The sequence below is a fragment of the Hyalella azteca genome, unplaced genomic scaffold (assembly GCF_000764305.2).
Source record: "Hyalella azteca isolate HAZT.00-mixed unplaced genomic scaffold, Hazt_2.0.2 contig12079, whole genome shotgun sequence".
NCBI lineage: Eukaryota > Metazoa > Arthropoda > Malacostraca > Amphipoda > Hyalellidae > Hyalella > Hyalella azteca.
In genome coordinates this window covers 380,149-386,688 of record NW_025942047.1, presented here as the reverse complement: position 1 = coordinate 386,688, position 6,540 = coordinate 380,149, and positions in this window count along the sequence as shown.

The window sequence follows — 6,540 nt, the reverse complement described above, 5'->3', positions numbered from 1 at the left end:
GAAAGTACTCATACGTTAACGTTCATATTATATATTGTTGCCTCTTAAACTATATAATGACTATTGTAGCCAAAGAGGTTTCTTATTTAAGAATTTTTTTATTAGAACTCAAATAGGTATACAGTATGTATTTTTGCCAATAAAAATTATATACTGGCGACTGTAGCCAATGGGGATTCATATTGAAAATTTCTAATTATAATACTTATTCATTTGAGTTAATAAATAATAATATTTTGCAGCTTTTAAGAAATGTATACTAACTTAACCGAGCCTTTTAACTGTGTCATTCACCATTTTTTATTTTGTTTTTAGTCTTGTGTTTTCTTATGCGAAAAAAAATTATTAAAGTTCGACATGTACAATTATGAAAGCTCTCTAGCACGGGTAGAGTTTAATAATGTACAATTATAATAACTCTCTAGTCCGGGTAGATTTCAACCCATAAATGGGTTATGCGCATAGTAATTATTTTTTTAAGTTTTCGCTCATTCTAAAGAGCTGCAAGCTTGTGATTTTAGTTTGAAAACATTTGAAGTTAGTAAGCATTCTTCAACTGCAAAGGAAGCACGTGTTCATTAGTCACGACTAGTTTTTCACTTGTCGTAGGGGGAAGTTTACTTGACGTGGGGTAACTTTACTTGACGTGGGGTAACTTTACTTGATGTGGGGGAACTTTAATTGACGTGAGGTAACTTTACTTGACGTGGGGTAACATTACTTTACGTGTGGTAACTTTTCTTGACTTGGGGGTAACTTTACTTGACGTGTGGTAACTTTACTTGACGTGGGGTAACTTTACTTGACGTGGGGTAACTTTACAGGTCTAGAAGGGAAGTTTAATCGTCATGGGGTGAAGTTTACGCTTCGTTGGGGTAATTTTACTTATCACGGGTGTACCTTTACTCCTCATGGGGAGGTTGGGTAAGGGGAAGAAGGATGCTGGTGCTTCTCAAGAGTGTGACCTCATCCACGGCTTGATTGCCGTATTCCCCAAGTGGCTGGATGATCTATGATTGGCTGGCATCCCCCTCACCCTCTTGACACCTTGACAGATCATTGGCTGCTGCCGCGGTCATCCATTCTTGCCATCACAATGCAACCTTACATACTCTATGCAAAAATGTCTACTGTAACTTAACTGAATGTATACTGTAACTTAAATGAATGTATACTGAAACTTAGCTGAATGTCTACTGTAACTCAACTGACTGTATACTTTAACTTACCTGAATGTATACTGTAACTCAACTGAATGTATACTGTAATTTAACTGAATGAATGCTGTATTAATGCACTTCTTTGACCGTAAACAGTTAATTACCTCATGGATTCTAAGCAATTTATTATTTTATTAATACCAAACATTTAATTACTCTATTGATAATAAATAGTTAGTTTATTAATATTCAAGGAACGATAAATCCATGAACAACAATTTGCAATATTGTAGAGCGATATTATATCAATCCAGGTTGTTTCAGACGATGGATACATATAAACGGTAAATGCTCTACAGTAAATAAATATGGATCATTTATCAATTAATCAATTAGGAGTCCTGCCATGAATCGAAATTTAATAGCGGAGAACAAAATGTAATGCCATATATTTTAGCGCCTATTTATATTAAAAAGGCCTATGATGTAAAATTGATCAAACGTGCATAATATCTGAGCACATTTGTTTAACGTACAAGGTAGATGGCGTGATATGAATGTAAATAGTGGTAAAAAGCAGGTAAAATATTTGATCACATTTGTTTAACGTACAAGGTAGATGGTGTGATGTGAATGTAAACAGGGGTAAAAAGCATGTAAAATATCCCAGCATATTTTTTAACGTACAGGGTAGATGGTGTGATGTGAATGTAAACAGGGGTAAAAAGCATGTAAAATATCCCAGCATATTTTTTAACGTACAGGGTAGATGGTGTGATATGAATGTAAACAGGTGTAAAAAGCATGTAAAATATCTCAGCACATTTGTTAACATACAAGGTATTTGGTGTGATATGAATGTAAACAGGGGTAAAAAGCATGTAAAATATGTGGGCACATTTGTACACTTACAAGTAGAGTAAAAATGCGATAAAATATCGCNGGTCAACAGCAACACCTGTAACCGGTCAACAGCAACACCTGTAACCGGTCAACAGCAACACCTGTAACCGGTCAACAGCAACACCTGTAACCGGTCAACAGTAACACCTGTAACCGGAATAATTAACGATGGAACTGTCCACCACGTACGCTGCCTCACAGGTCGCAGCGCAGAAATTGCTTCGACTTTTATTAATAATCAATATTAATTATATGAAAGTTAATTTTTTATTAATTTTCAAGGAACAGACATCGTTTATGGATATTGAGCTTTGTTATTTGTAGACTTACAAAAATTATTGATTTGAGTGGTAAACTAAGCTATAATTTCTGAAATGAGCAATTTGAATAATTCGGTGTTAAGATATATCTCATTATAAAGCAGTAAGAAACTTATAAAAAAAGGGAAATTCGCACTCGATGAACGATTGTGTAAAATAAGGTTAGTTTACCTGTAAGTTGGGGGTAGAGCTGACTTGTAAGTTGAGGGTAGATCTGACATGTGAGTTGAGGGAACAGTACTACAGAATTTTCGTGTGTCTTATAAAAATAAAAGGCGTAAATTTTTCCTAAATGGCTTAAATTCATCACAAAGTAAAAAAATATTTCCGCTTGTCTCGTGAGGATAAGAATGTAAAATTTGTTCCGAATTCTCTTGGATTCATCGCAAACCAAGAGCGGAACTGTCGCAATGGCACATTTCAAAACACCTGTCGAAAAAATCCTATTTTGTTTCTGCACTGCGCCGTGAGTAACACCTTTGGTGAGTCTCACGAGACCAACAAAAGCTATACTCCAGTGAATTCAACTGGAATTTTCGGCGCATCAACAGCTGCATCCTGTTGATTTATAATACAATCGTTCATCGGTCCGACCACCTGAACCGGTTTGCTGAAGGGTCAGGTTACAAGTCACCCTCTACCGGACCCAATTATACAGCACCTGACGCTCTTTTCTAATCGTAAATAAGGCTGACGAATAATCAGCTATGACAACTGATACTGAGGCTTGCAATAATCAGCTGTGACAACTGATAGCCGAGCTTCATGATCCGACGCTATTATGAACATTTAATAATAGGCTCGAATATTTTTTTACAACAAGCCTTATCAAGTGGCGAAGCCAGAAATCAACAAAAACGATGCGTGGAAGAGCTATAATAAAACGCTGCAGTCTTTACATTATAATTAACTCTACCGGTGATTGTAAAATTCTAGAAGGATATTGATGCAGATGTGAAAGATGTGAAAGATGGTCACCAGAATTTCTCTGTGGTTTGTTGGGTAAATGTTAATGCTGTTAATTAATGGAAAAAAGGGATTCAAGCTCAATTTATAATGTTAACATCTCAGAAAAGCTTCGTAAATAAAATAACACATGAGGTATATCCAGTAAACAAAATCATAAGGAGAATTTCATCCGTAAATTATACAGAGTATTTTTATTCGCGTAAACAGCTTCGTTCTATCGAAATATATTAAACTCTGTCCTGCGACGAAGGAACTTCCATCTAATTAGCGAGTTTATTTTATAAATTTTATTATAAGGCTTCTAGCGATGCCTAACAAAATTAAATAAATATTGTTAACAGACATCGCTTTTGTAGTGTTGACCAAAATAATGAAATTATTTATTATCATTAAAAACTACCCGAAAATGAAAAACACTTTCTTAAAATTCATTCATTTCCGCGTTTGCAAAGACAAGCAAGTGGAGATTGTGAGTATAAGGCGAGACGTTAATCTTTATGGGACTTGCCCAACAACTGCTATGAAATTTCTCAGCTCCATGAAGTTGCTTCTGAACTTTGTAAAGCCGCTATCAGTGTCAAGGGACACTGTCATGTATAGCTGCTATCAGTGTCAAGGGACACTGTCCTGTATAGCTGTGTCATGTATAGCTGCTATCAGTGTCAAGGGACACTGTCATGTATAGCTGCTATCAGTGTCAAGGGACACTGTCATGTATAGCTGCTATCAGTGTCAAGGTATACTGTCATGTATTGTCATGTATAGCTGCTATCAGTGTCAAGGGACACTGTCATGTATAGCTGCTATCATTGTCAAGGTATACTGTCCTGTAGGGGTATCATCAGTGTCAAGGAGTTTGATTTATTTTTTTATGAATAAACTTCATCGCTATCTTGAATTGTAACAATATTTCGACGGGTCTTGAACCTAATTATTTATTCATGGCAGGAATACATGAATAAATCAGTTGTTAAAAATAATATTCATGGTATTCATTTGTTTGAATAAATTTCAGCACAGCAACCGCATTCACTGTCTTCGCATTACCTGATATTTCTGTTGATTTGTTATGTTGAATTTCGATTCGTTATGTTATTTGTTATGTAGAATTGAATTTGCGCATACAATGCGCGACAGTTTACTGTTATTTTGTGTAATTTTATGTCCCCGCATGGAAGAGACCTTGAAGCTCTTGTCCTGCCTGAATCCTGTCCTGCCTGAATCCTGTCCTGCCTGAATCCTGTCCTGCCTGAATCCAGTCTGTTCATCAAACCTCAGTACAAGTTAAAACTTCATAACCTTGTCTGCCTGAATCCTCTCTAGCCCCAATTCTGTCCTGTCTGAATTCTGTCCTGTCTGAATCCTGCCCTGCCTGAATCCTGTCCTGTCTGAATCCTGTCTGTTCATCAAATCTCAGTATAAGCAAAGAACTTCAGAAGCTCATGGACTTAGTGAAGCAACGATATTTTTTCCATCAAAGTCGCCGAGGCGTTCCCACGGGAATGCAATTTCAGCCACAAACTCAAACATCAGGAATGCTTCGTCGCAGCGCCCGTGACGCGCTTAGAAAAATGTATGAGTCATATTGTCCAATTTGTAGCGTAATTCCCGCACGTATCAATGATACGCCGCTTTCGTCACCCAAAACCTTCTTCTTCTGCTTCTTCCCGTTACATTGGTTACTCTATAATTGAAGAAAAACTCCAATAAGATGAAAAACCTTTCCAGGATGACCCATACAAAGGCAATAAATGCATCGCTATTTGGACAAAGTCACACTTATTTCTCTGAGTGGTAACATGTAAATCCCGGAGTCTGGGACCAAAATGCAAATCCCGGGACGAAGTATGCGGCATGAAATGCAAATGGGTTACGTCTGGTGGCTGTGCTTAACTATGCTGGATGTCAAGCAGGGTTTGAACAGTAATCGGCAAGTGCTGTTTGAAACTTTAAAGTCGCATCGAAAAGAGGGGGAATTGCTTGGGAAATTTGAGACGGAAGAAAGATATTACAGTGGGATATTTTGTTCAGATTCCAGGGTTGTTGAAATGGGTTTTGATGAGTAATAGTCAAGTGATATTTGAAACTTTAAATTCGGTGTGGGAAAGAAGAAAAAAATGATGTATGAGAGGTGGATGACAGGAGGATGAGGCAAGGATAAGGAAGGGATAAGGATAGTTGAAGTAAGAGGTGGTGGATATACCTGCCAGCCAATACCTGCCAGCCAATACCTGCTTGTCAATACCTGCAAATCAATACCTGCCAGCCAATACCTGCCAGCCAATACCTGCCTCTTATACACATCTAGATGTGTATAAGAGACAGGATATGGATGATAAGGATGCAGCGGGTGGATGATAGGAGCGGACAGATCATGAATGTGATATGGATGATAAGGATGCAGCGGGCGGATGATAGGAGCGGACAGATCATGAAGGTGATATGGATGATAAGGATGCAGCGGGGGGGATGATAGTATAACGACAAAACACATGATAGTTATAATTTACAATACAGCATAACCGACCGATGTATGGGATGGATGATGTGGATGATAACGTAGCACAGAGCAAAATTTATTGTCTTTGGAAGACAATAAATTGTCTACCATTTTTATTGTCTTTGGAAGAAAAATAAATGAGGTAGAACATTGATGGGAAAAAGTGAAGAATCGCATTAAAATCTAAATTTAGCTTTGCAATTGGCGAAATAAAAGTAATTTGAATTTCCCAGATATATAAACGGCAGTAAAATGGAAGTCCTAAATTCTATGTAAAATATCAACTTAAAAGTTTTCATGATTTAATTAATTATTAATTTCCAATAAGTAATAATTAATACTCAATTAATTCAGAATGCTTGAGCTCCATTATTTACGGGATGACGGAAAGATTCTAAATAAAATTATCATTATTATTTCAAATTATTTTATATTATTTTAAAAATATTTAATGGTTAGTTATCCCGGGCAACTTCTGGTTAACCTGCAGGCATTTAATATATTTGAATATATTGGTATTATAATAAAAAATGAATTTAAAGAGGTATATATTCATATTTGCATGTGTTAATGTAGGTGTTACTCTATGGCCGAAAGAATATTGATCCCAGGTTAACCTGCTACTATTTTTTATCTATTTACATATGTTTTAATATATAAAATAAGTATTTAAAGATGAATACATATA